Here is a 19,363-nt window from a genome sequence, read left to right as displayed (position 1 = left end):
CCTGACTCCAGATTAATTGTCCATGCTGTTGCAAAACGGGAATCAAGACAAGTCCAGTATCCAAGCCGGGTATAAAATGGTTGGATAACTTGACTATGGTGGGGGGTGGCAGGGAGGAAGCAGGAAGGCAGAAGGGAAGAAATGGGAAAGGGAGAAGAGGAGGATTATGAAGGTATGCATGGCACTGGGTCCAATTTTTCAGCGAGGCGACGAGGAAGGGGCTAGGGTGTGAAGAAGAGAGGAAAAGTGGGTTGAAAACCGGACGAGTTCTTTAACGGGTTCCACCAGCTTCCACCCATGCGGTGAAGACAAAAAGTACGCCAAGATTTTTCATACACCACTCAATCTCCCGTGGCGTTGCACACAGTGAGTCAAGACAAAGTGTAGTGTTCAGGAGAAGTTGGACTGGACAGTGGGTGTTAATTGGATCAGAACGCAGACATAATAATGGAAACTGCCCATGTAAACTTATTATGCCGTAATTACGCTCTTCTGCTAGTTATGGTGCTGCAGTGAAGAAGGAGAAGCGGGCGGGGGTGGAGGAGGAGGAGGAGGAGAAGGTGGAGGCGGGCGGGCGGGGAGGAGGAGGAGGAGGAGGAGGGAGGAGGCGGGCGGGGGGAGAGGGAGGAGGGAGGAGGCGGGCGGGGAGGAGAGAGGCGGGCGGGGAGGAGGAGGCGGGCGGGGAGGAGGAGGCGGGCGGGGAGGAGGAGGCGGGCGGGGAGGAGGAGGCGGGCGGGGAGGAGGAGGCGGGCGGGAGGAGGAGGCGGGCGGGGAGGAGGAGGCGGGCGGGAGGAGGAGGCGGGCGGGGAGGAGGAGGCGCGGGGAGGAGGAGGCGGGCGGGGAGGAGGAGGCGGGCGGGGAGGAGGAGGCGGGCGGGGAGGAGGAGGCGGGCGGGGAGGAGGAGGCGGGCGGGGAGGAGGAGGAGGAGGAGGGCGGGGAGGAGGAGGAGGAGGGCGGGGAGGAGGAGGCGGGCGGGGAGGAGGAGGAGGAGGGCGGGGAGGAGGAGGCGGGCGGGGAGGAGGAGGAGGAGGGCGGGGAGAGGAGGAGGAGGGCGGGGAGGAGGAGGAGGAGGGCGGGAGGAGGAGGCGGGCGGGGAGGAGGAGGAGGAGGGCGGGAGGAGGAGGAGGAGGGCGGGGAGGAGGAGGAGGAGGGCGGGGAGGAGGAGGAGGAGGAGGAGGAAGCGGGCGGGGAGGAGGAGGGCGGGGAGGAGGAGGAGGAGGGCGGGGAGGAGGAGGAGGAGGAGGAGGAAGCGGGCGGGGAGGAGGGAGGAGGAGGGGGAGGAGGAGGAGGAGGAGGGGGGGAGGAGGAGGAGGGGGGGGAGGAGGAGGAAGCGGGCGGGGAGGAGGAGGAAGCGGGCGAGGAGGAGGAGGAAGCGGGCGAGGAGGAGGAGGAAGCGGGCGGGGAGGAGGAGGAGGAGGGCGGGTGAGGAGGAGGAGGGCGGGTGAGGAGGAGGAGGGCGGGGAGGAGGAGGGCGGGAGGAGAGAGGGCGGGAGGAGGAGGAGGGCGGGGAGGAGGAGGAGGGCGGGGGAGGAGGAGGAGGCGGGGGAGGAGGAGGAGGGCGGAGGAGGAGGAGGGCGGGCGGGGAGGAGGAGGAAGCGGCGGGGAGGAGGAAGCGGGCGGGGAGGAGGAAGCGGGCGGGGAGGAGGAAGCGGGCGGGGAGGAGGAGGAAGCGGGCGGGGGGAGGAGGAAGCGGGCGGGGAGGAGGAGGAAGCGGGCGGGGAGGAGGAGGAAGCGGGCGGGGAGGAGGAGGAAGCGGGCGGGGAGGAGGAGGAAGGGGCGGGGCAGGAGGAGGAAGGGGGCGGGCAGGAGGAGGAAGGGGGCGGGCAGGAGGAGGAAGGGGGCGGGCAGGAGGAGGAAGGGGCGGGGAGGAGGAAGGGGGCGGGCAGGAGGAGGAGGAGGAGGAAGCGGCGGGGAGGAGGAGGAGGAGGAGGAGGAGGAAGCGGGCGGGGAGGAGGAGGAAGCGGCGGGGAGGAGGAGGAAGCGGGCGGGGAGGAGGAGGAAGCGGGCGGGGAGGAGGAGGAAGCGAGCGGGGAGGAGGAGGAAGCGGGCGGGGAGGAGGAGGAAGCGGGCGGGGAGGAGGAAGAGGAGGAGGAGGAGGAAGCGGGCGGGGAGGAGGAGGAGGGGGAGGAGGAGGAGGAGGACGGGCGGGGAGGAGGAGGAAGCGGGCGGGGAGGAGGAGGAAGCGGGCGGGGAGGAGGAGGAAGCGAGCGGGGAGGAGGAGGAAGCGGGCGGGGAGGAGAGGAAGCGGGCGGGGAGGAGGAGGAGGGCGGGGGAGGAGGAGGAGGGCGGGGGAGGAGGAGGAGGGCGGGGGAGGAGGAGGAGGGCGGGCGGGGGAGGAGGAGGAGGAGGGCGGGCGGGGGAGGAGGAGGGCGGGCGGGGGAGGAGGAGGAAGCGGGCGGGGAGGAGGAGGCGGGGGAGGAGGAGGAGGGCGGGGGAGGAGGAGGAGGGCGGGGGAGGAGGAGGAGGGCGGGGAGGAGGAGGAGGGCGGGGAGAGGAGGAGCGGGCGGGGAGGAGGAGGAAGCGGGCGGGGAGGAGGAGGAAGCGGGCGGGGAGGAGGAGGAAGCGGGCGGGGGGAGGAGGAGGGCGGGGAGGAGGAGGAGGAGGGCGGGCGGGGAGGAGGAGGGCGGGCGGGGGAGGAGGAGGAAGCGGGCGGGGAGGAGGAGGAGGGCGGGGGAGGAGGAGGAGGGCGGGGGAGGAGGAGGAGGGCGGGCGGGGGAGGAGGAGGAGGGCGGCGGGGGAGGAGGAGGAGGGCGGGCGGGGGAGGAGGAGGAGGGCGGGCGGGGGAGGAGGAGGAGGGCGGGCGGGGAGGAGGAGGAGGCGGGCGGGGGAGGAGGAGGAGGGCGGGCGGGGGAGGAGGAGGAGGAAGCGGGCGGGGGAGGAGGAGGAGGAAGCGGGCGGGGGAGGAGGAGGAGGAAGCGGGCGGGGTAGGAGGAGGAGGAAGCGGGCGGGGGGCGGAGGAGGAGGAAGCGGGCGGGGGCGGAGGAGGAGGAAGCGGGCGGGGGGAGGAGGAGGAGGAAGCGGGCGGGGAGGAGGAGGGCGGGCGGGGGAGGAGGAGGAAGCGGGCGGGGAGGAGGAGGAAGCGGGCGAGGAGGAGGAGGAAGCGGGCGGTGAGGGGAGAGGCGGGGGAGGAGGAGGAGGGCGGGGGAGGAGGAGGAGGGCGGGGAGGAGGAGGCGGAGGAGGAGGAGGGCGGGGGAGGAGGAGGAGGGCGGGGGAGGAGGAGGCGGGCGGGGGAGGAGGAGGAGCGGGCGGGGGAGGAGGAGGCGGGGGAGGAGGAAGCGGGCGGGAGGAGGAGGAAGCGGCGGGGGGAGGAGAAGGGGGCGGAGAGGAGGAGGAAGGGGCGGGGAGGAGGAGGAAGGGGGCGGGAGGAGGAGGAAGGGGGCGGGCAGGAGGAGGAAGGGGGCGGGAGAGGAGGAGGGCGGCAGGGGGGAAGGGGCGGGGAGGAGGGGGGGGGGCGGGCAGGAGGAGGAAGGGGGCGGGCAGGAGGAGGAGGAGGAGGAGGAAGCGGGCGGGGAGGAGGAGGAGGAGGAGGAGGAAGCGGGCGGGGAGGAGGAGGAGGAGGGGGAGGAGGAGGAGGAAGCGGGCGGGGAGGAGGAGGAAGCGGGCGGGGAGGAGGAGGAAGCGGGCGGGAGGAGGAGGGCGGGAGGAGGAGGAGGAGGGCGGGCGGGAGGAGGAGGGCGGGCGGGAGGAGGAGGGCGGGCGGGGGAGGAGGAGGAGCGGCGGGGAGGAGGAGGAAGCGGGCGGGGAGGAGGAGGAAGCGGGCGGGGAGGAGGAGGAGGAGCGGGCGGGGAGGAGGAGGAGGAAGCGGTGGGGAGGAGGAGGGCGGGGGAGGAGGAGGAGGGCGGGGGAGGAGGAGTGCGGGCGGGGGAGGAGGAGAGTGCGGGCGGGGAGGAGGAGGAGGGCGCGGGAGGAGGAGGAGGGCGCGCGGGGAGAGGAGGAGGGCGGGCGGGGAGGAGGAGGAAGCGGGCGGGGAGGAGGAGGAGGAAGCGGGCGGGGAGGAGGAGGAGGAAGCGGGCGGGGGAGGAGGAGGAGGAAGCGGGGCGGGGAGGAGGAGGAGGAAGCGGGCGGGGAGGAGGAGGAGGAAGCGGGCGGGTAGGAGGAGGAGGAAGCGGGCGGGGGTAGGAGGAGGAGGAAGCGGGCGGGGGCGGAGGAGGAGGAAGCGGGCGGGGGCGGAGGAGGAGGAAGCGGGCGGGGAGGAGGAGGAGGAAGCGGGCGGGGAGGAGGAGGAGGAAGCGGCGGGGAGGAGGAGGCGGGCGGGGAGGAGGAGGAAGCGGGCGGGGAGGAGGAGGAAGCGGGCGGGGAGGAGGAGGAGGAAGCGGGCGGGGAGGAGGAGGAGGGCGGGGGAGGATGAGGAGGGCGGGGAGGAGGAGGAGGGCGGGGGAGGAGGAGGAGGGCGGGGGGGGAGGAGGAGGAGGGCGGGGGAGGAGGAGGAGGGCGGGCGGGGGAGGAGGAGGAGGGCGGGCGGGGGAGGAGGAGGAGGGCGGGCGGGAGGAGGAGGAGGGCGGGCGGGGGAGGAGGAGGAGGGCGGGCGGGGGAGGAGGAGGAGGCGGGCGGGGGAGGAGGAGGAGGGCGGGCGGGGGAGGAGGAGGAGGGCGGGCGGGGGAGGAGGAGGAGGCGGGCGGGGGAGGAGGAGGAGGGCGGGCGGGGGAGGAGGAGGAGGGCGGGCGGGGGAGGAGGAGGAGGAGGGCGGGCGGGGAGGAGGAGGGAGGGCGGGCGGGGAGGAGGAGGAGGGCGGGCGGGGAGGAGGAGGAGGGCGGGCGGGGGAGGAGGAGGAGTGCGGGCGGGGGAGGAGGAGGAGTGCGGCGGGGGAGGAGGAGGAGTGCGGGCGGGGAGGAGGAGGAGGGCGGCGGGAGGAGGAGGAGGGCGCGCGGGGAGGAGGAGGAGGGCGGCGGGGGAGGAGGAGGAGGGCGGGCGGGGGAGGAGGAGGAGGAGGGCGGGCGGGGGAGGAGGAGGAGGAAGCGGGCGGGGGAGGAGGAGGAGGAAGCGGGCGGGGGAGGAGGAGGAGGAAGCGGGCGGGGTAGGAGGAGGAGGAAGCGGGCGGGGTAGGAGAGGAGGAAGCGGGCGGGGTAGGAGGAGGAGGAAGCGGGCGGGGTAGGAGGAGGAGGAAGCGGCGGGGGAGGAGGAGGAGAAGCGGGCGGGGGAGGAGGAGGAGGAAGCGGGCGGGGAGGAGGAGGAGGAAGGCGGGCGGGGAGGAGGAGGAGGAAGCGGGCGGGGAGGAGGAGGAGGAAGCGGGCGGGGAGGAGGAGAGGAAGCGGGCGGGGAGGAGGAGGAGCGGGCGGGAGGAGGAGGAGGAGAGCGGGCGGGGAGGGGAGGAGGAAGCGGGCGGGGAGGAGGAGGAGGAAGCGGGCGGAGAGGAGGCAGGAGGAGGAAGGGGAGGAGAGGAGGAGGAGGAAGCGGGCGGGGAGGAGCAGGAGGAAGCGGGCGGGGAGGAGCAGGAGGAGGAGGAGGAGGAGGAGGAAGCGGGCGGGGGAGGAGGAGGAGGAGGAGGAAGCGGGGCGGGGAGGAGGAGGAGGAGGAGAGGAGGGGGAGGAGGAGGAGGGGCGGGCGGGGGAGGAGGAGGAGGCGGGCGGGGGAGGAGGAGGAGGCGGCGGGGGAGGAGGAGGTGGAGGGGCGGGGGGGGGGAGGGAGGGAGGAGGGAGGAGGGCGGGCGGGGGAGTTGGAGGAGGGCGGGCGGGGGGAGTTGGAGGAGGGCGGGCGGGGGAGTTGGAGGAGGGCGGGCGGGGGAGTTGGAGGAGGGCGGGCGGGGAGTTGGAGGAGGGCGGGCGGGGGAGTTGGAGGAGGGCGGGCGGGGGAGTTGGAGGAGGGCGGGCGGGGGAGTTGGAGGAGGGCGGGCGGGGGAGTTGGAGGAGGGCGGGCGGGGGAGTTGGAGGAGGGCGGGCGGGGGAGTTGGAGGAGGGCGGGCGGGGGAGTTGGAGGAGGGCGGGCGGGGAGTTGGAGGAGGGCGGGCGGGGGAGTTGGAGGAGGGCGGGCGGGGGAGTTGGAGGAGGGCGGGCGGGGAGTTGGAGGAGGGCGGGCGGGGAGTTGGAGGAGGGCGGCGGGGGAGTTGGAGGAGGCGGGCGGGGGAGTTGGAGAGGGCGGGCGGGGGAGGAGGGCGGGCGGGGGAGGAGGAGGAGGAGGGCGGGCGGGGAGGAGGAGGAGGAGGGCGGGCGGGGAGGAGGAGGAGGAGGAGGGCGGCGGGGGAGGAGGAGGAGGAGGAGGGCGGGCGGGGGGAGGAGGAGGAGGAGGGCGGGCGGGGGAGGAGGAGGAGGAGGGCGGGCGGGGGAGGAGGAGGAGGAGGGCGGGCGGGGGAGGAGGAGGAGGAGGGCGGGCGGGGGAGGAGGAGGAGGAGGGCGGGCGGGGGAGGAGGAGGAGGAGGGCGGGCGGGGGAGGAGGAGGAGGAGGGCGGGCGGGGGAGGAGGAGGAGGAGGGCGGGGCGGGGGAGGAGGAGGAGGGCGGCGGGCGGAGGAGGAGGAGGAGGGCGGGGCGGGGAGGAGGAGGGCGGGCGGGGGAGGAGGAGGAGGAGGGCGGGCGGGGGAGGAGGAGGAGGAGGGCGGGCGGGGAGGAGGAGGAGGGAGGGCGGGCGGTGGGAGGAGGAGGAGGAGGGCGGGGGAGGAGGAGGAGGAGGGCGGGCGGGGGGAGGAGGAGGAGGAGGGCGGGCGGGGGAGGAGGAGGAGGGCGGGGGAGGAGGAGGAGGGCGGGGGAGGAGGAGGAGGGCGGGGGAGGAGGAGGAGGGCGGGGGAGGAGGAGGAGGGCGGGGAGGAGGAGGAGGAGGAGGGCGGGGAGGAGGAGGAGGAGGGGCGGGGAGGAGGAGGAGGAGGGCGGGGGAGGAGGAGGAGGGCCGGGGAGGAGGAGGAGGGCGGGGAGGAGGAGGAGGGCGGGGAGGAGGAGGAGGGGCGGGGAGGAGGAGGAGGGGTGGAGGAGGAGGAGGGCGGGGAGGAGGAGGAGGGCGGGGAGGAGGAGGAGGGCGGGGAGGAGGAGGAGGGCGGGGAGGAGGAGGAGGGCGGGGAGGAGAGGAGGAGGGCGGGGAGGAGGAGGAGGGCGGGGAGGAGGAGGAGAGGGCGGGGAGGAGGAGGAGGGCGGGGAGGAGGAGGAGGGCGTGGGAGGAGGAGGAGGGCGTGAGAGGAGGAGGCGTGAGGAGGAGGGAGGAGGAGGGAGGAGGAGGAGGAGGTGGAGGAGGAGGGCGGGGAAGGAGCGAGAGGGAGATGGGAAGAAGAGAGACTAGAGGGGAGGGCGGAAGGAGAGCGCGAGGGGCAAGGAAAGTGGCGCAAGTTTGGTGAGTGAGATAGAATAGAGGGAGAGGAGGGAGAGCCAGTGAGGGGGTGATTCATTACTTCGCTTGGTGGGGCAAGGGGGTTGGGATAATTGATGCAAATACTTGACAATGCAGAGGGGGTTGCCAAAGAAATGTTGCTCAGTGTGGAGGTGGAACTAGAAGATATTGCAGCTCCTGCAAGGTGAGAGGGGCGGGGAATGGTGCACAGTTGGCGGGGCTGCCAACATGGTGAAAGTGTTCAGCGAGGCAGTCATGCAGATGGAAGGATGTCTTCTGGAAATCGTGCTCAATGAGGGGGACATGAGTTAAATGGACTTCAGTAAGAAGGGTGGACAATGTTAAGATGCTGCTCAGTTGGGGCAGGTTGGACTCAAAGGGAAAATTCTTCTAAAGGAGGAGAAGCCTATGTGAAAATGTTGCTGGGGGTTCAAAATGAAAATTGTGCCCAGTGGGGGGCTGTTCTCAGGAGGCAGGCCGGGTAAGCATCCGTTTCATCAATGTCAGACATCAGCTGGGGTTAAGGTGGTTGTCACATGGCAGGAAAAGATTAGGTTCCAGGACTCTGTAGGCAAGGAAAGAGAGTACCGCTTCTCACACTGCAGTGTTTGCTATGGAAGACATCAACCAGTGTGAGTGCATCAGCACAAGCTGCGGAAGTACCATGACTTCATGGGGAGGTGAGTAAGGTGAGGCATATACTCTTCAGAAGTTACCAGTATGATTCACATTTTCTTAATAAGGACCTGCATTTCAAACTTAGATCTATCTGGAATGTTGTCTGGAAGGAAAAAGGAGTAGTTGGTTTCTGTGCGTTATAATATACATTCAAACGTGCGCATGCACGTGCATGTCAATCTCATGCAGTGTTGCATATGGGGAGTGAAGACCAATTGAAGTCTTCAGGTGAAGTGGGGTTAGAGGGATAATGGATCAAGGTGTGCAAGGATAATTTAGTCCCCCATTTAATTTCCATTATAACTTCATATGTCCACATTTTAATGGAAACTGCCTATGTAAATTTGTCACTGTAATTATAACCTCACCCTTCTCTTCCAATTCTCTCTTTTTCTCTTTCTGCCTTGGTGGGCAGTACAGCTGAAAGATTTGTAGAAATTATGCAAGACAGTTTTTCTTAGCTCAACATGTTAGTGAGGTAACCAGGGTAGTCATATAGTATATCTAGTATTTAGTAGTGAGCCTAACTCGGTATCAGATCTCCACGTGTGTGGGAACACTCGAGCAACAGTGACCACATTATTATTCAATTTCAGTTGGTTAGTAAAACTATAGGTACTGAAAATCTACAGTAAATTCCAGATTTTAAAAGGATTAGTTTTACTAAGAAGGCAGAAGACTTAAATTGGATAACTCAACTCAGTGGAGATGCTACCAATACTGAAGTCAAAAGGCAAATCTTTAAAAGTTTATTAAATCACAAAAAAAATGTACGTCTCCCAAGTCAAAAGAAGGGCACAGGGCAAGACTAAGCCAAGGTGGCTAACAAGTCATATTCAACGGCATCACAATGCATGGGACACAGGACAGATGGATCAGCTCTTTTTTTCCTAATCAACATTTTTGTACATTTGTACTCCTCTCTCTATCTATCTTCCTCCCTCTACCTCTGTGCACGCACTCTTGGTCAGTCTCTCTTCCTCTCGCCTGCTCATTTTTCAGAAAGCATTTTTAGTAATTTGTAGAAACCTGGTGCCAGATTGCATAACTGTGGGGTGATAAACTCACTAAAAAAAATTGACAACTATTATGCGTATCACAGTGTGACCCATTAACATTGAAAATATCTATCACAGCACCATCTACAGGAGTAACAGATACTGCAGGCATGAGTTTCAACGAAATACACACCTATTGTGCGGACTTTAATATATGATAGATAAATTACCTTGAAATTTTGCAATATGGCCCCTGTATTGCACAATCTGGTCACTGGGTCCCCAAAATTGTCTCATGCTTTCCGAAAATAGTTTCCAGCTGCCATTTTATTTTTCAGTAACCTAAAATAAGGGTTTAAAGAAAATTTTTTAAAAAGACATATTTCTCAATAACATGATTAAATTTATTCAGTGAATTGTCTGTGTATTTTAACATCCTTATTTAGGCCTCTGCTTGTCTCAAAAGCTTGGGCTTTGAATGAATATTTTTATCCCACAACAGTCACGAGACAGCATTCAATCAAATCTGTGCATTCTGAGCCTGTGCAGTTAGCAGAAATTTCCAGAATGCAATCAAGGTATCAACAGGAATTGAAGAATAGAAGATGTGTTCGTTCTATGAAGATTTGAGAATTTCTTTGCTTTTTCCAAAAGGCTGTGAAATAAATTCAAATTTCCAAGCTTTTATTTAAAATAATTGATGAATTTATATAAATATTTCTTCAAATTTATGTTATTGAAGATTGTATAAGTCAGCAATCTCACTAATAGTGCATTCCTGGTGAGAGTGCCAGTATCCCAGCCCATGAATTTCTGTCCATTAATTTTAACATGCAGTAAATTTACACTTGAATATTTGAAGACAGGAACAAAGCTAGGAACCAGCTGATGATGGGGTAAGCAGCGGTGTAGACTGATGGTTCAAAAGGGGTTAACGGTAGTTTGGGTCCCATTTTCCTGGGATCCCCTTCTTCACAAGGATGTTATATCCTGCTCCATCCAATAATGTCAGATCTCAGCAACTCCCAATACTCCCAAGCCCCCTCCCGAGTCCCACTGGACCTCAGAATCAACCTCCCACCAATAGACTTCCTGCCACCCACACTGCTAGATCCTGTGACCACCCCCCCCCCTTCCCAGTTCTCCCTAATTGCATAACTGCTTCATTGTTCCCAAATCTCAACAGTTTTCTCTCCAATGCCCCAACATCTGGAGCCCTCTCCCAGCAATCACAGATCCCAGGACCTGCCAAAGTATTTCTAGAACTTTCCTTCTAATGTAATTGGAACTCTGGGAGCCCCTTCCCAATGCTTTCAGGCTCAGAGCCCATATTGAAGTATTGCTACACCCTATGACAGTACTGACAGAACACGGGCCACCCTGAATGCTGATAAATCAGTGTTCCTGGTAATAGTACATTGTATAACATTCCTGTTCTTATAAAACTTATGACTCAATGTGACCAATCCACAGCATGCCTACTAGTATACTCTAACTATAAAATAACAGCTATTCTGTGACACACAATGTGAACCTTTAACTATGAAAATACCTATCACAACTCCACATACAGGAGCAATTGATACTGTAGGTACTTGTAATGCATTTACAATGGAACTTGTGCCCCAAGTACCAAATCTAATATAATACTAGTTATTTATAGTAATAGCTGCATATCGTAAATCAGAAAATATGATCACTTTCTTCCCTGTCTAATGTTGCTGTTTCTCTTAGTCTCTCCTCTTTTGCTTCTGTCTTTCTCTCTCTTTCTGTTCTGCTCCTCTCCCCTTATCTCTCTTCATTTGGGTAGAAAGTGGTGGGCGGTATGGTATGGTGTGGCAGGAAAAGCAACCACCAACGGCTGCTTTTGGGTTGGGGTTGAGAGGAAAATGTGTCCCTTCCTAACCCCAATTATTCCTGCATTCCCCACTACCACGTGCCCATTGCGTCTCATACCCCTTCATATGCCCACCATCTCCTCTCCTTTTTACCACCACTAACCCTATTCTTCCCCTTCAAACTCCTGTATTCTCTGCTCCTCCTCACCATACTCCTCCCTGCACTCCCCCCCGCCCCCCCGCCAATTCCTACTCGTTCCCACCAAGACCCATTAGCCAGAGATTCCCCTCTCCTTCAAATTATTTCTCTCCCCTCCTTTTTCCTTCAAAGAGGCTGTTTACTTTCAAATTTCAACATACTGTTTTTAAAAATGAAATCAAATTAGAATGAGGAAATAGGTGTTAGCAATTGGAATGGCTGTCTCACAGGTGTAAGGAGTTAGTAATTATCTTTTCTAGCTGTCAACAACAGGTAGATAATTGGCTTCAAACTTCAACTATTTTTGAAAATTGAACAAACATTAACATTAAGTCACTCTTTTCCTCTCCACTCCTGTCTCTTTGGCCCCAGTCTCTCTCTCCCCTCCTCCTCTGCTTAATTCACTTTTTAAAGCTTATAGAACATAGCAGATGCCTAATCAAAATATTATTTTTTTCTCATTCTCATACACACACACTCTGTTTTTAAATAGAACACGTAATAGAAAATTTACCTCAATGAAGCTTTTGAAATGTATCCTCTAGTTTTCAAAATTATTTGAAGAAAAGCTACTTAGTATAAAGTAACTGAATGGTACTAATGCATCCTGATAAAAAGATGTCTAATCAAAACATTGTTCTTGTCATTGTTATTTTATTCTCGTTCCCTCTCGCACACAGACAGCCTCTCTGAATGGTGCTATTGCACAATCCAAATTCAGCTCTCTCAGATGCAGCACTGGGCCTTCAAGTTAAAACTTTCATGAAAGCATTAAAAAAACACAAAAGACAATGGATTCAATTTAACAATGTTACTGTCAAATATGACATTTTTGGGGGAATTTTAAATTTTGTTTAAACACTTATTTTGGATATTTCAAATTTGAGAGAAAAGAATGGCAGCTAAAAAAAATTCAGGAAACATTTTGAGTGATTGTGGGAACCCGGTGGCAAGATTGTATGATTACAGGATGATATTCTCTCAATTATAAAATAGCAGCCATTGTGTGTCACATAGTGTGGTACCTTTAACATTGAAAATACCTATAAGACCGCCACTTACAGATAAAAGGTACTTATGACTATTTTCCACCAGCTTCATGTATCAAATTTAAATATATAAAAAAATAATTGATCTCGTGGCATTGCAGTCAAAAACAGATAGTCTTCAGGTAAAGTGGGGCTAGAGGATTGCTGATAATTGTACAAGGGTATACAGATGTAATTCAGTCCCCACTTTGGTCTTATTTTTATATTTTCATTATAAATTCCTATATCTATGTTTGAAATGAAAATCGGCCATATAAACTTGACATGCTGTAATTACAAGTTCCCACCAATGGTAGTGCTACAGTGCCTCTACTTTGGCGAGGGAAGAGTTTTATTTATATTAATTGATGACAACAATCACTAACAATATGTATTCTGATGATGAAAGACTACATTGCAGATGCCACTACAATTGTAAACACCCACACAGATAGCTCCAAAATGGATAGAAAATGACATCATACATGGTTGTTAAAATATAGTAGAGTTGGGAAGGGGAAAAAACAGGTTTTGTAGTAAATACTTATAAATATGTTTGAAGACTAGAAATTTGGACTGGGTAAGAGCTGCATAAAGAGAGAAAATTAATATACACAATTTATGCAACGATTCCTCAAATGTGTAACACAGATAATTGTTTTAAGTTAGAATGAAGAAAAAAATTACCCCAAAATATTATTAGGGAAACAAAAGTAATTCTGTTGCCATGGTACACAAGTTACCAGAACAGTCCCCCATTTGAACAGAAGAGCTGAATACTGCAGATCCAGATAAATCCTTATTACAAGCTGTATCCTCTAAGATTTCGTTGAAAGGAGTTGATACCTCTAAAGAAAATATATTCAGTGGGAACCTGAATGAAAACTTGATAACAGCCTTTGAAATAATTAAGACTAAAATTCCTAGCATACATACCTGAACAGAACTTGGCTTTAAGACAGTAACAGACCTACTTGCTAGCAGTCAAAATACTGAGTAGAGAGAGAAAAGTTCAGATTAATTAAGGACTCAGTGCCATAGCATACCACACCATGAATTCATCCACACAGCAGAGAGGAAGGGGCCACCATTTAAAACTTGTGAAAACTAAGACACAAATACTTTAAAGTTTAAAAAAGAGAAAGAATATGCAATGCCCATACAAAAATGGATTTATTTTTTTAATAGTTCTAGTCCCCCAACTCAACAGATTGACCCTGAAAAATAACCTAATTTAATTGCTGAAAAAGGTTGATTATGTTTTACCAAAACCAACGTGTAGTTCAAATTGTGAACTATTAATCAGTCTTCAACAAGGTAAGGCTACTGCTGCGAGCTGTTCTGTGCATGGCTTGCACCCCCTTCACTAAGCAGCTCATTAATGAGTAAAGTCAATTCATTACTAAAAAAAACTAAATACAGCAACAGAATTATTGGGTATATTACCACCATTTCAATAGCAGACACCTATAATTTAGGTAGGATATTCGAAATTCACCAAGTAACTAGACTCAAGCGCTCTATTCTGGAAAAATATGAGAGAAATCATGGCATTCAAAATATGAGCATAAAAGGACACCTCAACAATCCAAGTTGACTAGTTCCCGTTGAGGTAGCAGCAGCCCCCCTAGCTCTGTGATGTCACCGGCTGCCGCCGTTGAGGAGCCTCCGTCTGCGTGACATCAACCCCTCCCTCCCACCGCACAGAACCAGGACCGGTTGGTGTACTGGTAACAGTCAGGGGCCTGGAGTCAGGACGGCGGTGATCACGGGTCAGGGGGCTGGGATTTAGGAGAGCGGGAGCTCGGGGAAAGAGTGGGAGACCAGGGAATGGGCATCGGGGAGAGGGATTGAAGGGAATTGGGCTTGGGGGTAGAGAGGGATGGGTGTGGAGACCAGCATTTCTGCAGAGCCGGGAGCAGCAGCAGCAGGAACAGCAGCAAAGTGGTGAATGGGAGTGGCTCCGAGAAAGGAGTAGCCAGTAAAGAGGTGAGTGAAACCTGGGGACCTTACTGTAGGTAAATAGTGAAAGAATGTTTCCACTGGTGGGTGAATGGGGAACAAGGGGACGGAGACTGAGGATTCTTACTGGAAGAACCAAGGGGGAAGGGAGAAATAACGATCTTGAACCGAGACCCAATAGTCCATCGGATGCTTCACAAGTGGCCAATGAGGTAGAGACTAGAACATCTTTTAAAAGGGAATGGGATAAATATTTGAAAAGGAGGAATATAAAAGGATCTGGGGTGAATGGAGTTGAAGGAGGGAGCGTCAGCACCTGCATAGGTACTGAAGGCCGAATGGCCTCCTCCTGTGCTGTAATTTTTAACATTCTATGAAAATTCTCCTTTACTGATTCCGAGCCCAGGAAGGGGTTTAGATGTTGGTGCTGAGCTGAATTTAGGACGATGTGCCATGTGAAAAGTGCCCCATACACCGAGCCCGCTGCCCTTTGTGCGATTTCTCTGTTTGGTTCAGGTCGGCCTGTGCTGGCCGGTTTTGACATGTGAAATGCAAGTACAGATTGGCTCTGACTGAGGCTCCCACTTCAGAGTTGTCACCTTCTCACGGAACCAGAGTCCAAATCAGAGTCCGAGGAAACAGGAAAGCCAACGTGGCATTGACTCGGGAGCCTGACCGCACCTTCTGTAGCGCAAGAGGATTCTGGCATTTAGTTTAAGGGTGAAACTTAGCGGGTTATAGGATTACTACTAGTTATAGGTAGGATATTGGGGTGTTACACCTATTACTATCAGTTCCGTATAGACTATCAGTGGGTTATTGTATTACTGTTGGATACAAGGGGAATGAGTGCTACCAGTATTATTATTAGTCATCTGTGCAATTTCAGTGAGTTATTATTAGTTATTGATGGAATCAAAGTTCCTTCCACCTCTGATTTTCCCTCTGCGAGCCCCTCTCCCTTCTTTGGTTTCTCCTCTTTCCTGCTCTCTGTTTCCTCTCCCTCTGCTCACGGGTGGCCCCCTGATTTGCAGAACTTCTCACACAACAGTTGCTGGCGCAAAACTATGAGCAAAGATACTCAACTTCAAGTGACCCAACCTTTATACGGTAAATCATAGAATCATAGAAGTTACAACATGGAAACAGGCCCTTCGGCCCAACATGTCCATGTCGCCCAGTTTATACCACTAAGCTAGTCCCAATTGCCTGCACTTGGCCCGTATCCCTCTATACCCATCTTACCCATGTAACTGTCCAAATGCTTTTTAAAAGACAAAATTGTACCCGCCTCTACTACTGCCTCTGGCAGCTCGTTCCAGACACTCACCACCCTTTGAGTGAAAAAATTGCCCCTCTGGACCCTTTTGTATCTCTCCCCTCTCACCTTAAATCTATGCCCCCTCGTTATAGACTCCCCTACCTTTGGGAAAAGATTTTGACTATCGACCTTATCTATGCCCCTCATTATTTTATAGACTTCTATAAGATCACCCCTTAACCTCCTACTCTCCAGGGAAAAAAGTCCCAGTCTGTCTAACCTCTTCCTATATGTCAAACCATCAAGTCCCGGTAGCATCCTAGTAAATCTTTTCTGCACTCTTTCTAGTTTAATAACATCCTTTCTATAATAGGGTGACCAGAACTGTACACAGTACTCCAAGTGTGGCCTCACCAATGCCCTGTACAACTTCAACAAGACATCCCAACTCCTGCATTCAATGTTCTGACCAATGAAACCAAGCATGCCGAATGCCTTCTTCACCACCCTATCCACCTGTGACTCCACTTTCAAGGAGCTATGAACCTGTACTCCTAGATCTCTTTGTTCTATAACTCTCCCCAACGCCCTACCATTAACGGAGTAGGTCCTGGCCCGATTCGATCTACCAAAATGCATCACCTCACATTTATCTAAATTAAACTCCATCTGCCATTCATCGGCCCACTGGCCCAATTGATCAAGATCCCGTTGCAATCCTAGATAACCTTCTTCACTGTCCACAATGCCACCAATCTTGGTGTCATCTGCAAACTTACTAACCATGCCTCCTAAATTCTCATCCAAATCATTAATATAAATAACAAATAACAGCGGACCCAGCACCGATCCCTGAGGCACACCGCTGGACACAGGCATCCAGTTTGAAAAACAACCCTCTACAACCACCCTCTGTCTTCTGTCGTCAAGCCAATTTTGTATCCAATTGGCTACCTCACCTTGGATCCCATGAGATTTAACCTTATGCAACAACCTACCATGTGGTACCTTGTCAAAGGCTTTGCTGAAGTTCATGTAGACCACGTCTACTGCACAGCCCTCATCTATCTTCTTGGTTACCCCTTCAAAAAACTCAATCAAATTCGTGAGACATGATTTTCCTCTCACAAAACCATGCTGACTGTTCCTAATTAGTCCCTGCCTCTCCAAATGCCTGTAGATCCTGTCCCTCAGAATACCCTCCAACAACTTACCCACTACAAATGCAATAACATTCGCAGATGTCATGTGATCAGACATCACCTGATCAGATGTCACATGATCAGATCATGTGATCAAACCTCCAGGAATGCCTCCAACCAGATTTGGCAACCGAAGAACAAGGAATGTTGGCAGAGGGAGAGATAGAGAGAGAGAGAGCATGTTTTTTTTTTAAAAGTCAGTGCATAAAGACTTAAGTTCGGTTATAAAGACTGGTGAAACATTTTTGAGTTATGAGTAACAAAACAGCATTTAAAAAAGGCAAAACAAGACATTGCTTCGTTGCTGCTGCTGTGGATCATAAGAGGTCTGTACTTGGGTGGGTAGGTGGCTGTAAGGCCTTCCGGTTGGCAAAATAAACAAGGGCCTCTGACCCATCTATTTCCTAGTCAGGGCAATGAGTGAGGCCTTTAAAAATACTGCTACCAGAACACTAACGTGGCAGTGTGAAATAAAAACAGGAAATGCTGTAAATACACAGCAGGTCTATTGGCAGTTGAAAAGAGAAAAGACAGATTAATGTTTCAAATGTAGATCCCATTCAGCAACTTTTTCTTTTTTGTTATTACCGATGGGGTAGTAACCATCTCAATCATAAAGAATGTAATCATGCAACAAACAAGTCAGATACAAACCAACAATTATTATTGCTCGATGTAGCTGAAACCCTGCCCAAATGGGGACTATATTCCAAAAAAAACCAAACAGCTGCAGCAACATTAAGGGAAGCTTCAACTTGAAAAATCCATTCCTATTGACTCCATTGGCTTGCCTCAATTCATATACATGTTAAAAAAGTGGCAAGACCATCTCAAAATGGCGCAGTGATCAAACCATCCAGATGACAATGAACCTCATATTGCCCATTCTTAATAAGACGTTCCTGGTCTCTAAAATACATTTTCCAAACATCCCCAGAACCTGGGCTAGTATTTTTCAATCAATATTTATGCGCAACGTGGACCCCTTTTTCAGGATAATGGTTATGAAATTGGATCTTAGTTTTGATAACGATTTTCAGGTTTCACCTATTCTTGAATTTGAACCAAAAAATCTGGGTAAAGTGATTTGTGCCAATGTGTACTTTTTTGGGTCCAAAATAAAAAAGAATCATTTGCAATTGGAAAACTTCAATTTAATTCCCCAAAGAATTTTTGGAAGGAACAAAGAAAATACTTTTAAGTAAATAATACAATTTCCAACTGCCTTCAAAAAGTGTTATGCTAAAAGGAACAGAGATGGATTAATAACAGCATCAGCTGCTTGCTCTACCTCCTTCATTCAGTTGTCTGTGAGTGATGCATGCAACAGGCTCTATATAGTTACTGCTCAGTGGTTGAGAAAGATGATAAAGTGCTCCCTGCAGCAAACAGGAAAAGTAATTGCATATGCCACACCAAATCTCCAGTATGCTGACATGGAAGTTTCTGGATTTTTGGAGGTTTAACCTTAACTTTGAATTAATTTTTGCAAATGGAAGTATTTACTTGCCACAATACACAACACTCTCAACCTCCAATTCTTTGTAGTTTTGACCTTCTGTCATGTGTGATGATTGTCATCACATTTGTAGTCTTGTTTTAAATCAATAGCATTATAATTCTATCTACTGTACATTGTCTTAGTCTACATTTCATCATCTGCGGTGCCAAGAAGACAGCATCATTAGCAAAATCAAGGTCAGCCAGTTATCTTTTAAGTACAACCCAATTCTCCAGCCTTAGTTCACTGCAATCAGCTAGACCTAATTAATTTCTGTACTAAATGAGAACATTTCATTTCTTCCATGAAGCCTGTATATACCAGGAAATCGCTCATAAATTTTAGTAGAGGCAAAAACAGTTGGTGCAAATTTTAAAACTGGTAAATTCCAAAGTAATAAGATTTTGTAACAAGTTCTAATTACTTACTAATTATTTTAAATGGACCTTGAAGTCCAAGGTACACCCATGACTCAAATACACTCAAAATCGGGCTTAGAACGTCACACGAGGTGCAAATAATAAACTTACACACAAGCAAAGGCAGTTTTAAAAGCAATTTAAAACTGTACTTGCTAAAAGCAATTTCTTTCAGTCTCTTTCTCACTCCCCTGGCTCCAAGCCACACAGTACACTGCTCAAAATGGTGAGGATATTATCCATCTTCGTCATCGCAGGTTAAAACTATTTAAGCCTTCTGTATATTATAGGGGATTTTCAAATACATCAAGGAGCATGGATAAGCCCCACTACCATTTTCAGTACCGTATAACCCAGAACTGAAGCTTGGAGATGAAGGCAAAAGTCTATTTGTATACTTAAAGAGGAATAATTTGTATACAACTTAGCTTAAACACTAACAATTGAACTTTCATTGAGGGTTAAACAAATGGGAAAACAATTGTACATAACCATGAATTTCATTGGTGTCCAAATTGCAGAAATGCGGCTGGGTCTAGATATGAGGTATTTAGTGCATATGTAATTTAGTTCAGTTGTCATCTTAGATTTGAGGAAGCTATTTCTAAAATCACAGCAAGCTGTAATTGGTGAAAAGGCAGCTTTAAACACAAACTGTAACCCTCCAACTAGCTACCAATAACAACAGGCTCTTCAATTTGAAAAACGTCTGTGTTTAGAATGCAATTTTCAGGCCAACAGCTGTCACAATTGAGTCCTGTACAGAATGCACACTCAGGGGTAACAAAGAATGGATGGCAAGAAATAATTCCAGATAAAATCTGTTCCCGGCATATTGAACTGCACACCATTTATATTTTCGACACATTAAATACATAATGCAACAGTTAGGACCCACAGTAAAGTAAATGACTGACATCTTTTGCCACTGTGGTCCCCGTGAATTGTTTTCGTTGACAATGCAAATTCCTCAATTCTACTCTTCTAAAACTATAAGCCATTAAATTTGATAATGTATAAAGTAAAATAT

General features: G+C 53.4%; 1 protein-coding gene across 1 annotated transcript in view; it reads right to left on the bottom strand.

Annotated features, from left to right (window-relative positions):
• Positions 1-19,363, bottom strand: part of LOC137326937 (zinc finger and BTB domain-containing protein 20-like) — a 57,038-nt gene that overhangs the window by 37,207 nt on the left and 468 nt on the right. Inside the window, exons 2-3 of the mRNA XM_067992313.1 lie at positions 12,925-12,980; positions 9,154-9,265 (exon numbers count right to left, since the gene is read on the bottom strand). The gene's annotated coding sequence lies outside the window, so the exon portion shown is untranslated. The remainder of the gene's footprint in view (positions 1-9,153; positions 9,266-12,924; positions 12,981-19,363) is intronic.

Source organism: Heptranchias perlo, chromosome 11, assembly GCF_035084215.1.
Source record: "Heptranchias perlo isolate sHepPer1 chromosome 11, sHepPer1.hap1, whole genome shotgun sequence".
Classification (NCBI taxonomy): domain Eukaryota; kingdom Metazoa; phylum Chordata; class Chondrichthyes; order Hexanchiformes; family Hexanchidae; genus Heptranchias; species Heptranchias perlo.
Note: the sequence above shows the minus strand (reverse complement) of the source record. Positions and strands in the feature narration are given on the sequence as shown.